The sequence below is a fragment of the Diadema setosum genome, chromosome 18 (assembly GCF_964275005.1).
Source record: "Diadema setosum chromosome 18, eeDiaSeto1, whole genome shotgun sequence".
NCBI lineage: Eukaryota > Metazoa > Echinodermata > Echinoidea > Diadematoida > Diadematidae > Diadema > Diadema setosum.
The window spans coordinates 7,183,326-7,200,887 of record NC_092702.1 but is presented as its reverse complement, the minus strand read 5'-3'; positions in this window follow the sequence as shown (position 1 = coordinate 7,200,887).

Here is a 17,562-nt window from a genome sequence, read left to right as displayed (position 1 = left end):
TCAAGCTAAAACAAAAATGAACAAACAGCACAACACTCAACATAAAAACAACTTTTCACAGGTTGACAAGAAGTTTTGTAAGCTTGCAATATAAGATAATTTAAATTTACAGGGCTGGTGCAAACAAGCAAGTACAAAGTGTAATACTATTGAACTAGTATTTGTTAACTAGTACGGCTTTTCAGCAATATCTAGAAAACCTACTATCTATTGCATTATTTTCATAATTTATGGCAAAAGTTTGATAGTAATGGACTTCATAGAGAAGTTGAAACATGTAAGAAAGCACCTATTATTCTGTAGCTTAAAAGTATCATCAATACAAATAACACTCATCTTGTGGTCACACATCCCTTGATTGGCAGTGTAGGACCACTTATATTTTGCCAGCATTTACGGTACTTTGCTGTATATCTTGTTTGTCTAGCACTTTCCTTCTGTCTGTCTAGTCATTCCATTTATATCTGATTCTTTAGTTCAGCACTGACAGCTCCCATTCCTATCTGATCACCCCCTCCTACATCTATCATCTCATGCCCTTCTGTACCTATATTGACTGATTTACTGAGTTAGACCACTCTACTTTATTAAAGTCCTCCATTCCTTTTATTTCTATTACTTTTTGTAGATAGTTTGAATATTATATGTAACTATTATTGTTTATGGAAATTATGTTCATTGGCAAGATTTGCTGAGGGTAAGATGTCCAAGAATAAAATCAGAGCACTACCAGACTTCTTCAAGATCAGTTTATCTTCATCTAAACCATCTCTGAGCTCTCAATAGAAGAAGGTCTAGATCTACATTAAGTTATCTCCCTTTTGCAAATACACTTCAGTTTGCGGATTGAGTATACTTGAGTGATCTGCACCTTGTCATAGTTAGTGAGTGTGCACGTTTAAATCACACTACGTCACTGAAATCCAATGAAATCCTCCTCACATACAGAAAACTTGCATAAGACTCCAATGGAACCAAAAGTTCAGTGATTAATAACAGAAATTTACTGCTATCATCATTAAACTGATGGCAAGCTATGCAGTGTAGAGTGCTAATCGATTTTTACTTGCACCCTGAGATATTTTATACAACTGCACTTTCACACAAGCACAGCACGCACATGAATCACGCCTGTAATAATCTTCAAGTATGAAGGTCGCAGGACTACCACAAGAAGCAGAAGAAGAAACGTGAATAATGTGGAATAGGTGTGCGCTAAGAAGGGGCCCGCACCTAGCCACCTTGCACTCCTATAGACAAAGCACGTAAAAGACATGTGTGTGGTGATCATATGATATGATAATATATTTAAGATTTTCAAGAAAAACTGGCCGGTTTTCACCTAAGTATGCTTGGTTGTGGTAACCATGAAAAGTTTCAAGTGTACTGAACACAGTCCCAGGCGTACATTTCTGTTCAGTGCATTTGTAGCAATTTTATGCAGGGTGATGACCAAGGGCCCTTGCTTGGCGAGGCACGAGGTGCAGGTAACTCACTACACACATTTCCTATGATAGGCCTAATCTTAATTTCTCAACATTTATTTTGACACGCTACTCCAGCATTTCATCAAGTTGTAGCAAGTCTACAACTACCTACCAGTGGTGTTACAGCAATCATACAGAGAGGCTCATAATTTGAAAGTAAATTTACACAGTCCCAGGTGCAGCATTCCGATATAGACTCTCATAGATCTCTACAAGACTCAACAGGGCAAGAGTTAGCTAAGCGATAGGAGGCAGAGGGAGAGAAGGCTCAACATCAACATTTAGAATCTACTCACCACACTAGTCACAGCTTATGCAGCTGTCATTTGTATGACGCACCTCTTGACCCCCGGGATAGGTGCGTCAAAGTACCAATGTGCGTCATACCTTTTAGGTACTATGACGTACCCTCCGTCACAAAAAGTGACCCACCTCTATGAGACATTGACGCATTAACCAGTCAAAATGGTGACGCACCTCTTCGTGAAAATGACTGACCCTTGACGCACATGTTATTCGCAGTACGTGCCAGACTGGAATGCTGCAGAGCTCTGTGTGCGCTCACGCAATTCGCTGCCTGCGAACTGTGTACACCGAACGGAACTTCGCCCGCGTGAATCCCTGTCGCCTACGGACCGGACCCTGGATGTTTACTTCGATCGCCGTGGTACTGTATCCCCATGTTGTGGGCAGCTGGGGAGCGTTAGTATACTAGTAGTAGCTTAGCTGCACACTGTAGCCAGCTGCCACTACACTCCAGTACCCTGTTTCGATTCGAATCGGGGTAGAAGCGTTCCGTTGTGCAATGTCTGCTTCTTTTTCTCTTCTTCTTCATCCGCTTGTCCCTTGCCTCCCAAGTATGAAATGATTTTTAGAGTGTTGTGTGTGTTTTTTTTTTAACGTTATTGCATCATTTTTCTGCAAGGAAGAGGTGAGTTTCTGTTCGTGTATTGATGTGCACTGCAGTATGTGCAGGTGAAAAGCGTTCGAACTGTCTTTCCCGAGTATCGTGGAAGCTCGATGTATTTCTCGGCCTATCAAAGGAGATCTCATACAACAGAATACTTATAACAAACTATTTTCCGGTCAAAATGAATTGATTTCCTTTGTTTTGTATCGTTTATTGACTTGATCCTAAGGATCTTGTCGCAATACCGAGTTTCCAATGTGTATTTATTTTCACCTTATTTTCGTGTAGCTTTCGGTGCTGTAAACTGTTGCTAGGGCCTAAGCCTACTACTAAACTTACCGTTCTCCACTGTCGTTTCTCACACATCGTTTGGTACGATTTCTTCCATTTTATATCACTTTATCCGTTCCCTTTATACTTTGAAGTATTTGACGTAATTCTTTCAAGTGTCTCGCACTGCTATTTTCGTAATGGTGATTTCTCCGCTTTGCTGCAATACTTTTTCGAATCGAAGCGACGAAGTTTGATACCAGCCGCTGTAGTGTGCCGTGTGTTGTCTTTTCTAAATATTTGTGTTGTTGGGAGGTGTTGATACTTTGTATTTGTTATTTATTTTTCTTAATGTTGATAGGAAAAGGCTAAAATGGTCTGAGTGATGTCTGATGGTGATGATGATAACTATGCTGGTGTAAAAAGACGGCTTACTGTGAATGCTGAGCGTACGTGCCGTTCGTTCCATTTTACTTTCCCTCTTATTCTTCTTTCCCCCTTACTCTTCTTTTCCTTTCCAAGAATGATAAAAAAAAAGAAATTCCATACACCTCACAACAAAATAGAACCACGTGCTACCAACCTTCGTAAAGTTAAATCTAAATGTTCAATATCAGCAAAGAATAAGGGGAAAGCACGAATGACAATAAATCAGAGCGAAGAGATTTACATGCAGTCTCTTCGGCTCGAAGAAACTTGACACCCCACCCCTCTCCCCTTGTGGAAATTTCCACAAAAGCAGGTGCCACACCCAGGTGCGTGCCAGACGGAAGAATGCGCGCACTGGAATAAACAGCGTGTAAATATCATGGAAATATCGATCGAAGAACCAGCTCATTAGTTGAATTAAAGGAATCATTGCAAAGATATCGTGATTCTATAGCCTTTCTGTTGGCGCATAGTAGGAAACATCAAACAGTCGAATATAATGTACTTGATCGAATATCTTATGTTCCCTGAACAATAAAAAAAAAAGATCGATTAATCAGTCAATTAAAAATGCAACTGAGCCAGAAATACTTAAAAGGTCTCGTATGCCCAGAGAAATTCACTACGAGTAGGTTCAATGAGATGCAGTCATCACCTGGTTAGACAACAAAATCATGACAATTAATTTCAGTTCACGCTCATGATAACTGCTTATTACTTATCAAAGTTTTGGCTATCAACATTCGTTCGTAGGTGTTTTTTGTTTGTTTTGTATGTTTTTCCTCGTGAAAGACGTAATGATTTCTTCGTATCGAACGTAGACTGCATGTTTACCGTTTATCCAAACAGTAGGCGCCTAGGCGTACTTTCTGAATATATTCAGAAATTTCTATCTACATTTTAAATATATTACAAGACTCCCAAATACCAGTTGAAAAAAATTAAGAAATCGAATTTTTTAGATATGAACAACAACAACAAAAAAAATGCGTAGGAAAAAACCACTTCAACCTCGAATGACTTCGAATTTCTCTAAACCGTTCCCTAGTTCAGGACATCCCATAGAAACGCGTGTTTTGATATACACGTTGCTATGGCAAACTATCTAGTTTCGCGAAACTACGGCCTGGCCACAGTAATTTTTTCCGTAACCTCCCGCCTCCCCTTCCCCGATTCGAAAACAGCTTGATTGAAGCCCCTGCCTATTTAAACACGAACCTTATTAAACCCAAGTTAGGTACATGGTTTATATGGCTAGTGTTTAAATAGAATTTACTATTTTAAGTTAATGCAGGTTTTAATAGACTCTCAGTAATGTTAGTTCCATAATCGTTTGTATGTGTTTTGGGGCCTGGCCTCTGCCATGCCTCGCCTTCTGTATACGTATGTACGCGTGTACTGTATGTATACATGTACCACATGGTCGACATCACGCACGTGGTTTTGCTGCAGGTTCCACGGTCGACGGTCGATGCTACACTACAGTGAATGCGATTGAAGGATAGCGAGCTTCGCGATGCCGCGGGCTGTATGTGATGATTTTAATCACAAATCGTGTTTGGTAGTGTGGTTTTGGAGCAAATTTGTACTCAAACTTTCTGAAAAGACCTTTAGTCTGACATCAGATAGAAAAAGAAGACATACGAGAATGAAGTGAGTATCAGTATGTTATAATAAAACTGATTGAAAATTGTGTCATTTTCGCGTTTCCAGGAGCCGGTGAATTCGGCCGACTCGCGATCGCGAGTTTGTTTTATTCTGTTACGGAGGGATACCATGCCCCATGCAAGAAGCCTCGCAAAATTACATGACGGTCCCATTAACGAACCTTTTGACACAGATGGTTAAATGACCGACTATGACGCACATAATGGGTCAGTATTGTGACGGACATTTTGCTCCCGTGACGGCACCACGCGTCATCAAATTGGTGGTACTTGACGCGACCATGACGCACATTTCCCGGGGGTCAAGAGGTGCGTCATACAAATGACAGCTGCATTATCATAAGGATGTGCGCTACTTGCTAAACTTTTGATGATATCTATTCATTTATAAAGTTATTGATGTTGTTTTTTCAATTTCAACAGTAAATTATCTCAGGTCAGACAGGATCGGTCAGAACAGAGCCGCAGAGCCAGAGTCAGAGAGGGAGGTCCTAAATGTTACACAGGACTTGATGTTGATGCTGAGCCGAGGCAAGATTTAGATTTAATGTTAACAATTAGGGTGGATACTCTAACACATCTAACGCGTTAGATCTAGACTAGAAATACACATGTAGAATCCCTAGATCTAGTAGTAGTAGGCCTAGTAGATAATATGAATATTAAATTATATGGCCTATCCCATACTAGGTCTATGCCATTTACATAGGCATAGTATGGCCTGGGATGGCGCTATTATTTAATAGCACAGCATAAATTTCAGTGGAAGTTTGGGTGGAGTTTGTTACCAAGGCCAAAAAGAACCATACTGGACACCACTACATCACTGTACATCACGATCACGTATGAAAAGTTTACATGGACACGACCATCTCTGCAGCTCGATTACATTGCCATTGGCATTGGTCATTGGTGTGTGAGGATAGCCGGTGTGTGATTCGGTATACGGAAGTGTACACAACACAAAATTACACAAGTGGGACTAGGTTTATCTACATCTTTACTGGGAGTACATGGAAGACGCTGGAGGCACGAAGCGGAGATCATACTCAAATCAGTCTCTTAAACTGCATTTAGCCAACAGGGTAAATGATCACAAACGTAATTTCATGTGTTAAGGGTTTAAAAGCAAAATAATAGTAACACATACCCGCAATTTCATACAAACGAAGGCACCATAACTGCTAGGTTTGGGTGACGGCAAGAACTCGCAGTCCGAACCATGTACGGTATCCTCAATGCGCCATGCGTACACATCTTGATGAACTTCAGAAAAAAAAAAAAAAAAAAATATATATATATATGTACCTCACGCTCTGGGTAAACAATCAACTATATTATAAATACTGAACTACAATGTAGTATGCGTAATCCCCTTTCTCTTCTCTCTTCGTGGATGGGGAATGAACGTGAGGTATTCAAGTGTCGAAATAACGGTAGGTCTATTGGCCCCTGTTTGCTTTTTCTGATGTGTATCTCTAAACATGATATTTCCTTAGTCGAAGAGGGAGTTGAGTAAAAGCCAGAAAGGGAAAAAACAACAAACAAAAAACAAACAAACAAACAATGACAACCTTTATGATGACACCTTACAAAAAAAAGCAGGCCTACCTAGTGACCATGATGGTAGTGGGAAGAACGACAGAACAACTAAATCACAACTTAGCTTCATAGTGCAAATACTACCAGGCTGTTAAAAACAAAAACAAAAAACGAAGGCGTATTGCGTAAAATGACACTCCAATTATTGTTGACAAAAATGTAAGAGTCTACAATTATATGATACCCTGTTATTTCGTGGGTGTTCAATTCATCAGCAGACACAATTTCACTTTGTTAAAGTAACCATAATGACGTCACTCAGAAAACTAAATGCTAAAAATCGTGGTAACAAAGATATGCTTGCTAATGAATCAAATAGGAGTCATCACGGCATTTGTTTTCTATGTGTGGAAGAGACTGAAGGATTATGTTTCGTTTCAAAGTGACAAAATTAATATTATGTTTATGTGCGAGATATTGATAGTTGAAACACAATCGCCGATGTGCCAATTGTTAACATTTTGTAGGTCTGCATCTCTTCGGGTGCATTACAACAAAAATTGACCGGTAACTTTTCGAAGTGCAGAGTGGGCATGTGCGATAATTCTAATGTAATTCAAACTTGTTTGTTGTATAGCGCTTGCTTTTAAACATTATTGAAAACAAAAATCTTACTTGTATAAGAATCAATTTTATGGTAATTACAATCAACTATTCTGTAAATTTCGCTTTGCATTTTGACGTAATGAATAGATCTAACAGTCATATGAATCAAATCTATTGAAAAGAAAACACTGAACCGATTTGAATGAAACTACATTCGATTGAATTGATGTCGATGCATACTTCGTGGCTTGTATAGTGTAACTAGCTAGCTGTAAAGGTAGATTCCAGAAGTCACAAGGTATACCACGTGACAAAAGCTTGTTTCTTTCGACGCTGCAAGGGCATAAGCAATGGAGGACGGTGGTAAAGGTCGACAACACACAACTTTGGACCAAAAAGTTTTAACACAGAGTCATAGACGGCACATTCGTGTTTCTTGCAAGTTCTTGAAGTTTATGTCGGTCAAATTGGAAGCTGAAAGGCAAAGGACATCAAAACTCTCAACAATACGGACGGCAAACGGGTACTAGCAATTTATATGAATTATTGAGATATGGGCACTTAGAAAACGTTTATAACATAATTTACAAGGACAAGTAAATTTCCCCCTTGGTGAGCGAAACTAAGAGGGTAGATGAAACGGTTTTCATTTCGCGTAACTCTAAGCCTCTCCATAATGTTTCTCATCATTTAAGACGAATACATAACTTGATTTCTTACGCTTCATCAAAGGCCAGAAAATGTCAGAAGCCGTAAGAAAATCGCCTGTAGAGTCGAGAGAGAATTAAGGTCACAGCGAGAAGCAATCAAACCTTTAAAAGGTACGCTGAAAACGAGAGCAGACTCTATAAGGCTTCTACCTTTTTTTTTTTCACTTGAGTTCCCCTTTTCGGGCCCCACCTCTCACTCCACATCTCTCCCTCTTCTCTCTCCTACACATACACTCTCTCTCTTCCTCTCTCTCCCTCGTCTAACCTATTTTATGTTTTGTCTGTCGCTTTGTCTGTCTGTCTATCCTTCTCCCTCTTTTACTCACTCTTGATATCCTGGATCACCTCAATTGTCCTTTGCTCTTGCAATTTCATGTAGTATAAAGTTCTCATTAAGTCGTGTTCTACATCACGCATTTACATTTCCTTCATCGTTTTGACTCCTATTTCTAAATTCTATTGCAGTTGTTTCCTCTCTCGTCCCAAAGCGATTTCAATTTTGGTTTTGGTGATAAACATAAACAAAATATCATGGTAATAATAACGGCTTAATTTCTACTTTTAAATAGTGAAATAAATCAGGCTGCGAGCATGCTAGCCCATTTCGACTTCAACTGGATCGTATTCATTTTCACCGCCATAATGACTATCAAACACCGCCGTAACTCATATTTATGATAAGCTGTCTGAGAAGAGAGAGGGAGGGAGAGTCATCCACATCTGCACATTGTCCGGTCAAGTGAATCTTATCCTGTTTTTTGTTTGTTTGTTTCTTTTTTAGATTATATACCTTACATTGTTTATTAAATTCTTAGCCGCCAAGCACGCTTCCGGACTAGCCCCCACAAAACCTTAGCTGGAAGAGAAGATGACAAGTCTACTCCTATAGTATACTGTGAATCTTCTCTTATAGGGTAATTCCGAGTCAGTTTAAAGTTAGTATATTATTATGAAAAGGATGGGTACAATTCTACAGGCATGCACACAGAGAAATTTATCAAAATGTAATAAAAATTGAGAAATCATGTTAAATTGTGAAGTTTCGCTATTATTCCTAAAACAGTTCTTGAACAGTCAATATGACTTTGCAAATAGTGAGTTTATGGTGGCATTACCTCACAACTTTCCATATAGGCCTAGTTTGTGCATTAAATTTTGGAGTTTCCATTTTTTAAAGCTCAATTATGCTTTAGTCTCAAAGCCTATATTTGACTAATTATTATTTTGAACTAACTCAGCCATGACTAACATTATTTTTATAGGCTCCTACTTTTATAGCAGCATGATTCAATTTTAGTATTTTTTTTTACACAATCAATGGAAAACTGTTAGGTGATGACATCATCAACTCTCTCAGTTCCATTATATTATCAACTGTCTGAGAGAACAACTTTGAAAAAAAAATAGCGACTTTTTAAAATTTCATAAGTTCCTTTAAACCTTTTACTCCAATTTTCATCAGACTCTAATGTACTTGCAAAGTTTCATCCTTTCTTTTTAGACTAATTAGCTGGTCCAGAATTCCTCTTTAAGAATGAAAGTTTGAAGTTTCTTGTAATGCGAATCAGAAGATGAATTATGTGTAATGACTACAGAATACACACACAAACACACACACACACACACACACACACACACACAAGACAAACCAAGAAGAACGATCCAAAGCGAGTGCAAATAATGCACAGTCTAATCATGGAGCTACCAAAAAGACACAGCATCTATAGGTTCACACTTATACGCAAAAAAAAAAAAAAGTCTTCAGCACTGCTCTCCTGTAACTCGAGACCACAGACAGAGCCAAAAATCACTAGTGTGCAACTCTGTCCAGACCATAGAGCTGCATTTACGAATACAGCTCTATGGTCCAGACATACACACACACACACACACACATGTCCAGACATACACATACACACACGCACGTACACACACACTCACACACACACGCTCATAACAATTCGACCGATGGAGGGAAAAGCACACTCGTAAGACTATCGTCAAGTTGAAGGTTAATACCAAAGCAAGAAAGGTATATCGTAATCATTATAGTGAATATAGAGGTTTAATTATATACAATGTATCATTGCGGTTGTCTATATTGACTATGCGCATAACCTCTACTTCCTGTCATGACGTAACGTCTTCTTCGGTCAATCAAAACTGATTTTTCCACATGGTATTTAAGTACTTCAGTTTAAAGGGTAAAGAGATATTTCAACTTCCTGCTCCGGTCAAGTTCATTAGTAGTCTTTTTGAAAGGCTCTCACGCTGTTGCCAGTAAAGCAAGTCGAACAGCCGATGCCGAGAGCGTCTTCTTGCTGGAGCCTTGCTCATGGCCGATGGCTTGTGTCCGTCTCGCTTGACTGATCGTTTGCTTGATCTCTAGCAATTACGATAAAGTGTCTTTGAAAAAAAGACTAGATCATTGAGGAGAAGTAAACCCAAAGTGCGGTATGACAATCGAGCATGTAAAGTCTTGCTCTTTGGCCCTCTCTTCCCTCATCATGAGCTGATATTTGATATTACAGATGACTTCCCACCATACATTTGAAGCTATTTGAGAAGCAGGGAACCTCAGGACCACATCACATGACATCACATCATAGATCCCCCACCCCTTTCACCTGGTCCCCTGACTACACCATTCGCCTGCCCTGTGCCCAGGGATACGGTTGCCTTGGGTCCTGCTGAGACCACCCCAGTGCTCGGATAAATGAATTTGCGGCAGCCGTAATTCCAAAATTTAGACACTGTTCAAGCCGACTACACCCCGCCTGGCGCTATGTTTCGCGAAATTATCCCAACAGTTACAATTCCTGATTGTGGTCCAGATTTTCTCGTCCCTTCGAATCCAAGAGGAAATAAGTGCATTGCGGTTTCGCTAATTTGGGTCAAATTAATGTTCAATATGACCCATTAGTTTAGTTTTATATGCCAGATAGAATATCCAGTGTGTATAAGTTTCTGATACACCAGAGCGATTCACTTGCGGGCCATCAGCAGCTACAATCATACCGTTTATCTTCAATCCGCAGACAATATAACCCGATTCCATTGGCGACGCAGCGACGGACGCATTATACATTATGAGCAATGACATACAAATAGATAGATAGATAGATAGATAGATAGATAGATAGATAGATAGATAGATAGATAGATGGATAGATAGATAGATAGATGGATGGATATATAGATAGATGGATGTATAGAAAAATAGATAGATGGATATTATAGATAATATATGGATAAAAGAGATGAAGAGAGAAAGATAGGGTTTTACTTTGCTTCATTTGGTTTAATCATTCATTAAGTTTCATTTTCGGTGCTATAGTCCAGTCAATGGTCAAGTGCTGTTTCCCCTGCGAGTTCTGCTTGAACCTACAAGAGTCGAACAAGTAATATAATATAATATAATATAATATAATATAATATAATATAATATAATATAATATAATATAATATAATATAATTTTCAAGAATATAATATAACTTTCTTGTGAAGTAATACGATAGAAATCTGACAATAAGCATAATAAAAAGGTACGATGTTACACACACTTAAAGCTGTGGTCTAGGACAGACAGATTCATTTTTTCATAAGCATTGGTGATAAGACAGTCACGTTTCACCCCATGCCCATCTTGAATTGTTATCAATGAATCGCAGACACACTCTGAAAAAGAGCTTTAAAGGGATCGTATAGTTTTGGTTGAGACCTAATTTAAGGTTTCTAACATTTTTGGTGAGATAATAAGAAACCTCTTATGAAATATGAAAGAGCATGTAATTCCATGAGGAATTCAACGTTTGGTTGATGAAAATTGGTTTTGAAATGGATGAGATACCCAAAACAGAGCGATTCTAGTAAGTGTGGGACCCACACTTTATTACGATCGCTTTGTTTTGCCTTGTTTTTTGATGTTTCAGTCATTCCAAACCCGATTTTCATCAAATAAACTTTGAATTCCTCTTAAGATGGTATGCTCTGTACTATTTCATAAGTGTTTTCTTGGTATCTCGCAAAAAGTTAAAAGCCCAATTCTCATCTCCACCAATACTGTACCATCGCTTTAATCCACTTGTGATATACCCATCCTATCCAGATTATCGGCATACGCTCTTAGAAAGATACTTTCAACTCTGCACCTTTACCAGTGTCACACTAGGAGCACCTTTATGGGTGCAACTTTGCAACCTTTCATACCAGTGAGTACCTTTAACGGTGCTCCCAGCAATGCCCAGTGTGTCACTAGTAAAGGTGCAAAGATTAACCTATAGAGTGTACTTCAAGGTATATAGAGGAATCTATAAAGTATTCTTTTTAGCGAACTCGTTGAATAGTAAATCTAGCCAAGAAACCAGTGTTTGACTCGGGGTTATGATTGAAAAAAAAAAATAGAATTAAAGGGGCGCACGGTGCCCCCCCCCCCCCGATCCGCCAATGTGCATACGCGAAGGTCTTCCGCTATATCGTATATGCAGGAGAAAAAAAAAAACCACTACGTGAATGAATTATGTTAGTGTGCATTCATTCTATAAAGATAAAATACTTGAAAGGCTTTCTGGTGGTAAGGCTGATTACAGTCGATGAAAAGAACTACTGTGGTGACTTAACAGGTAATAATTGAGAAGACAAAATGGAATAACAGTGTTCTTAATCAAGGCATAACGTATCCCGCGTGTGCGTTAGATAATTGCGTTAAGGTGAAGAAGCTTTAAAACCACCGCCGCAAATTGAAAGAAAACATTGTCAGAGCATGAGAGGATCTCAGTCTCTTTATTTTTTTTCCTCCTCGCGAGTTTTACCACGGTAAGGTAACGTCAAATATCACAGGTAGAGCGAAGAATTCAAACCAAGCTCTGCCGAAAAAAAAAATCACAAAACAATAATAATGACCACAACGATAACACAAACAAAACGAAAGTTCTCCGGATCTGTCTCCCTCTTTCTCCTTCCAGCAAATGTGTGGAGAAGAGGGAGTGGTCATGGTGATACGTCGTGCCGGACAGTACGATCAAGTCATCAGGGACTCTGCGTGATCTCTATTTGAGTTTGAGGGGTCCAAGTTCGCTACCGCTGGTATGCTGGCCGCACGCCAATTCCTAGATAACGGACCACTGCTGATGGAAATCGATCCTAAGTGAATACGCCACTGTCAAACTTGGGGCGCATTCTGACATCCATTTACATTATTAACATTATCGTACGAGGTATGAACATGCAACAAAATGAACATTTTCATACACATTGCCCTGCAACTCGACAATCACAAGTTAGCATTTAACTACATGTCCCGCTTAAGTGATAATTACGTAGCAATTGAAACTTATCAGTATTTACGAGTTGGTAACTCAGCTTTACCTACTTTGTTGATGATATCCCCACGACCCCATCAGTTTTTTAAAGCAGAGGTCAGGTCTTCTCAGTGTACGTACAATGACCAAACTATACACAACGACACACATCATACAGTCATGACGACAGCATAAAAGGAGGAATGATATTGACACTCTACAATTGAGTGAAGCGTCGTATCTGTAAGACTGTGTATCTATAGAAAGCTCTCAGCAGCCAAAATTTTAGTTTTTTAAAGTTCTTTTTAAAGAGAATATACACAGGAGAGCGATAGACATTCAAACCGAGAGAGAACTAAAACGGAATGGCGAATTCCAATTGTATACATTTGTCGCCTATCAACAATTAAATAGAAAGGGAAAAAGAGTTAAAATTCATATTGAGAGACAGATAAAAATGTCAAGCAGTTCAGGTTTGTTGTGAATTTTCTTTTTGCTTTGTAAGTGCAACCCATTCTTATCTGATATATAACACCTTTTATATCTCCCCCTAAATACTTGTCTACATCTGTACAATTTCTGGCTACCAGTGTATGTTTGGACCATTCCTGATGTTTGGTTTCATCTATCGTAATACTCATATGTGATCGACATGACACTTGACCAACAAAGACTCCATTTCTGGACATCTCCCTCACAGGTCAACGACCCTGCTTATGCAATATGAGCCGTCCATATGTAAAATGAGAGATAGGGTTAAGGAGTCCTGACGCCACAGTAAAAATTGACTTCCTGTGGCGAAAGTAAATCAATCAGACATATAATGTTCGCATCTGATTTTTTCCCCTTCAGATTATCATTGTACTTTGTGAGGAGGGGATAAAACCCTCGGTGACTCTCTGTGTTCTGTTTGAATAATGTCAAGATGTGGGAATTGGCAATAAGAACTTGTTAGGACTTTCCTATCATACTGAAAATATCCAAAGCAGTCCAAACATTTCGCGGATAGCATCAACCGAAGTTACACTGAAAATGATCTGTATGCTATCAGCAATAATCACTGTATACGGTACGCGGTTTCAGCACTGCTCTACCTAAAAGCACTATCATAATCACCGCTAGATAATGATGATGATGATGATGATGATGGTGATGATGATGGTGATGATGGTGATGATGATGATGATGATGATGATAATGATAACGATGACGATTATAATGATGATGATGATGATGATGATGGTGGTGGTGGTGATGATGGTGATGGTGATGATGATGATGATGATAATGATAACGATGACGATTATAATGATGATGATGATGATGATGATGGTGGTGGTGGTGGTGATGGTGATGATGGTGATGGTGATGATGATGATGACAATGATAATGATAACGATGACGATTGTAATGATGATGATGATGATGATGACGGTGAAGATGATGATGATGATAATTTGCAGCATTCGGATAGAGCCATATATCTGTTTAACAAACATTCAAAGAGCCAGACTCCTTGAATTAGAAATTGAATGTCTGGTATAAGTGATGCTTGTAAGTGTTCCACGGAGAAATGATAGGAGGGAGTCCCATACAGGCGAGGAGCAGTAGAGGAAAATGACCGGTCTCCATATCCCTTGAGATGTGTCATGGGCATCTGAAGAGTCATGGGCATCTGGAGAGTAAGGCCAGAATGATGAACGAAGAACAAGACGAGGTTGACGTCGCTCAATTCGGGATGACAGATATCCTGGGGCCAGACCATGAATGACCTTAAAAGTGAACAGTTAGATGGGATCTTGAAATCTATTCTTCGTTAGATGGGAGATTGAAATCAATTCTGTTCTTGACCGGAAGCCAATGCAGCTCTGCCTGGACATGGGTGGTGGATCGTCTCTTGCTCAGCCCAGTGAGGAGACGTGCCGCTGCATTCTATAATGCTTGAAGTCTATTTCTGATATCCATGCTGACACCAAGATCGCAAGGGGCATAGTGGATACATGTAAGGTGTTGTCCATAAGCGTTTGCAGCGGGAATGACTGGTGGAATCCCACCTCCCTGCTTGAATCATCCATCATCCATGTCCAGGCAGAGCTGCATTGGCTTCCGGTCAAGAACAGAATTGATTTCAATCTCCCGTCTAACGAAGAATAGATTTCAAGGTGGAATCCAACCTCCCTGATTCAAGCCAAGGATATCGTGTCTGTGGAGTCCGGAGCGTCTTCCATTTTACCACAGTGCTCCCAGTATTCTTCGGGGTTTTAACGAGCAAATTAGAACATCTATTGTAGGACACTTTCCCACTAGAATCAATTCATTTTTTTTTGAATGTTTCTATGTCTTCACACCGAAGACGTGTTTAACATTTATTAGTAATACAATCACAAGCTAGTTGGCTATTGGTAGTTATTTTGTGTAGGGCCTAAATTCTACAGCTGAGGAACAAAAATTATTTGTCCACCTATGATACAAATATTTAGCTCAAGCAACTCAAAGCAATCCTCAGTAATACATCATAACATTTTACGATAAACGGATACTTCTGCTTCATCTCCTTCTTCTTGCTTTTTTCTTTTCTTTTTCTTCATCTTCATCTTCATCTTCTCCTCCTCTTCTTGTATTATTTAAATTGTTATTATCATTTGTGTTGTTGTTGTTGTTGTTGTTGTTGTTACTACTCTCATAATTGCTATTGTTGCTCTTAGTAAGAAAAGTATTCAAAAGTGGACGCGCTCCCAACGTACTCTTCTGGCAAAACCGGGAAAGGGGGGGGGGGGGGGGACTTTGTATGAATGATAATATAGTTCCAGTCGACGCGACGCGATGCGACGCTTCTACTCTTTCGGTGCGAGACAGGGAAGTTGAAGGGCAACTGTCGTATACACATTTTGTTCAGTATACGTACTGAGGCGATTAAACCCTCCAAGCGCTGAAACAAAGAAAGGTCTTGGCAGAATGAGAAGAAAGAGAACATCAGGTTCCTGTGGTGCCCGATGTAGTAATTCCTATGGGCCTACTTGGAATCCCCCACACTGAAAAGGACGGTAGTTAACGAGCCCAATGAATCAGTTATAACCCGCCGAGACGCCCTGCTATTCCAAGCCAGGCACCCCTCTCATAGGACCTCGAATCCTCCCGCTCATTTCACTCGTTCGTCGGTCTATAATGCCACACAAAGTTGACAATACCCCAACGTTCTAAGTTGAAACAGAGAAATAGACGAAAGTCGATATCTTGAGCAACCCTACTAAAATCATCAGTCCTAATATCACAATTAACGCACCGATCATTTTGATGTGAAGGTTTATGTCATGTACAATGTACAACAATGCACACAGACAAAGAACCCCAATAGGAGTTCTGTCCTTCAAATGCATGAAAGCATTAGCATAGAATGCTTGGCAAGTCTCACAGATTCATATTGAAACCGGTAACCTACTTTTGCACGTCAGCCAACTTGACACCAGGACAAAGAGTTAGCGTATGAATTAACACACAATACTTGTCTTTGTATATCCTCATTTCTTCGAAGGAGACACCAAAAGGGCAATTCCACGGCAGCCCATAAATAGCCTCTATCGGATCCAAGACAAGGTGTTTCCTTTTATACGTAGTTGACATGACAGACAATGAATAAGCGTCTTGTGGGTTAGGTGAAGACGATGTCGCAGTTCGTAAAACGGATGGCGTCATCTCTAACATCCTGCTTCAGTCGCAAACTAAGAACCTTTGTGTTCTTCCTTCATTTTTATTTCCCGATATTATGACGACATAAGAAAGTCAATACGTTGTATCATCCCGCGGTCACTGAGAAGTAATAAGTCTCATGTCTGTGGATTATTAATGGAGGATGTCAACCAGAATAAAACGAAATAAACATCGACAAGGAAACAATAGGCTGAAGTCACATGATAGAAATATCACGTCCTTCTTAATATCATCATAAATGTCAACATATATTTGAAGGGATAAGATTTCTAACGTCGCACTCATATTTTTTTTAGTCTACATTTATACTGTTCGTTGACTATACCTCATTACTGTCTCTACGAAAACAACAGTGAAAGTGTCTTCTCTTAGTCTTTATGATTTTCCAGTTTAGCGGATTTTTTGTATTATCGTAAGACAATTGATTGTACAGGAGATGAGTGGGTGCACATCTTCTTCGAAATTTGTCCGTGGGAGAATCCTCCTTTCATGAGACTATGGATGTTCATAGGAAATGTGATCCACTGCTGGGCAAACATCCTGATTTCGTCATACCGCTGGAGGCAACCATGGGATATGTTTTCACTCACTTTTATTTCACGATTGGGCAACAGATGACGTGCGAATTCTCGGTCATACGTTACTCCCCAGAGCTATCTTGGCCCAATCTAAACCTTTGAAGAAAACGAGGGAGGCGTAAAACGTGCACGCAAGCGGAAAATTTCAAGCATCTACATTTCCTTGGACGGTTTCAGCTAATTTACAGCAGAGTTCCAATCATTATCGTGTTAAAAATCCTCCTCACTCGCAAACGTCATGGTATTAATTCCAAAATTAGAAATGAATAATAAAAAACAAACAAACATAAGGTGTAGTAAACGGGACTTAACAAAGACAAGTTATCGCAGTTTGTAAAATCAGTCGCCATGAAT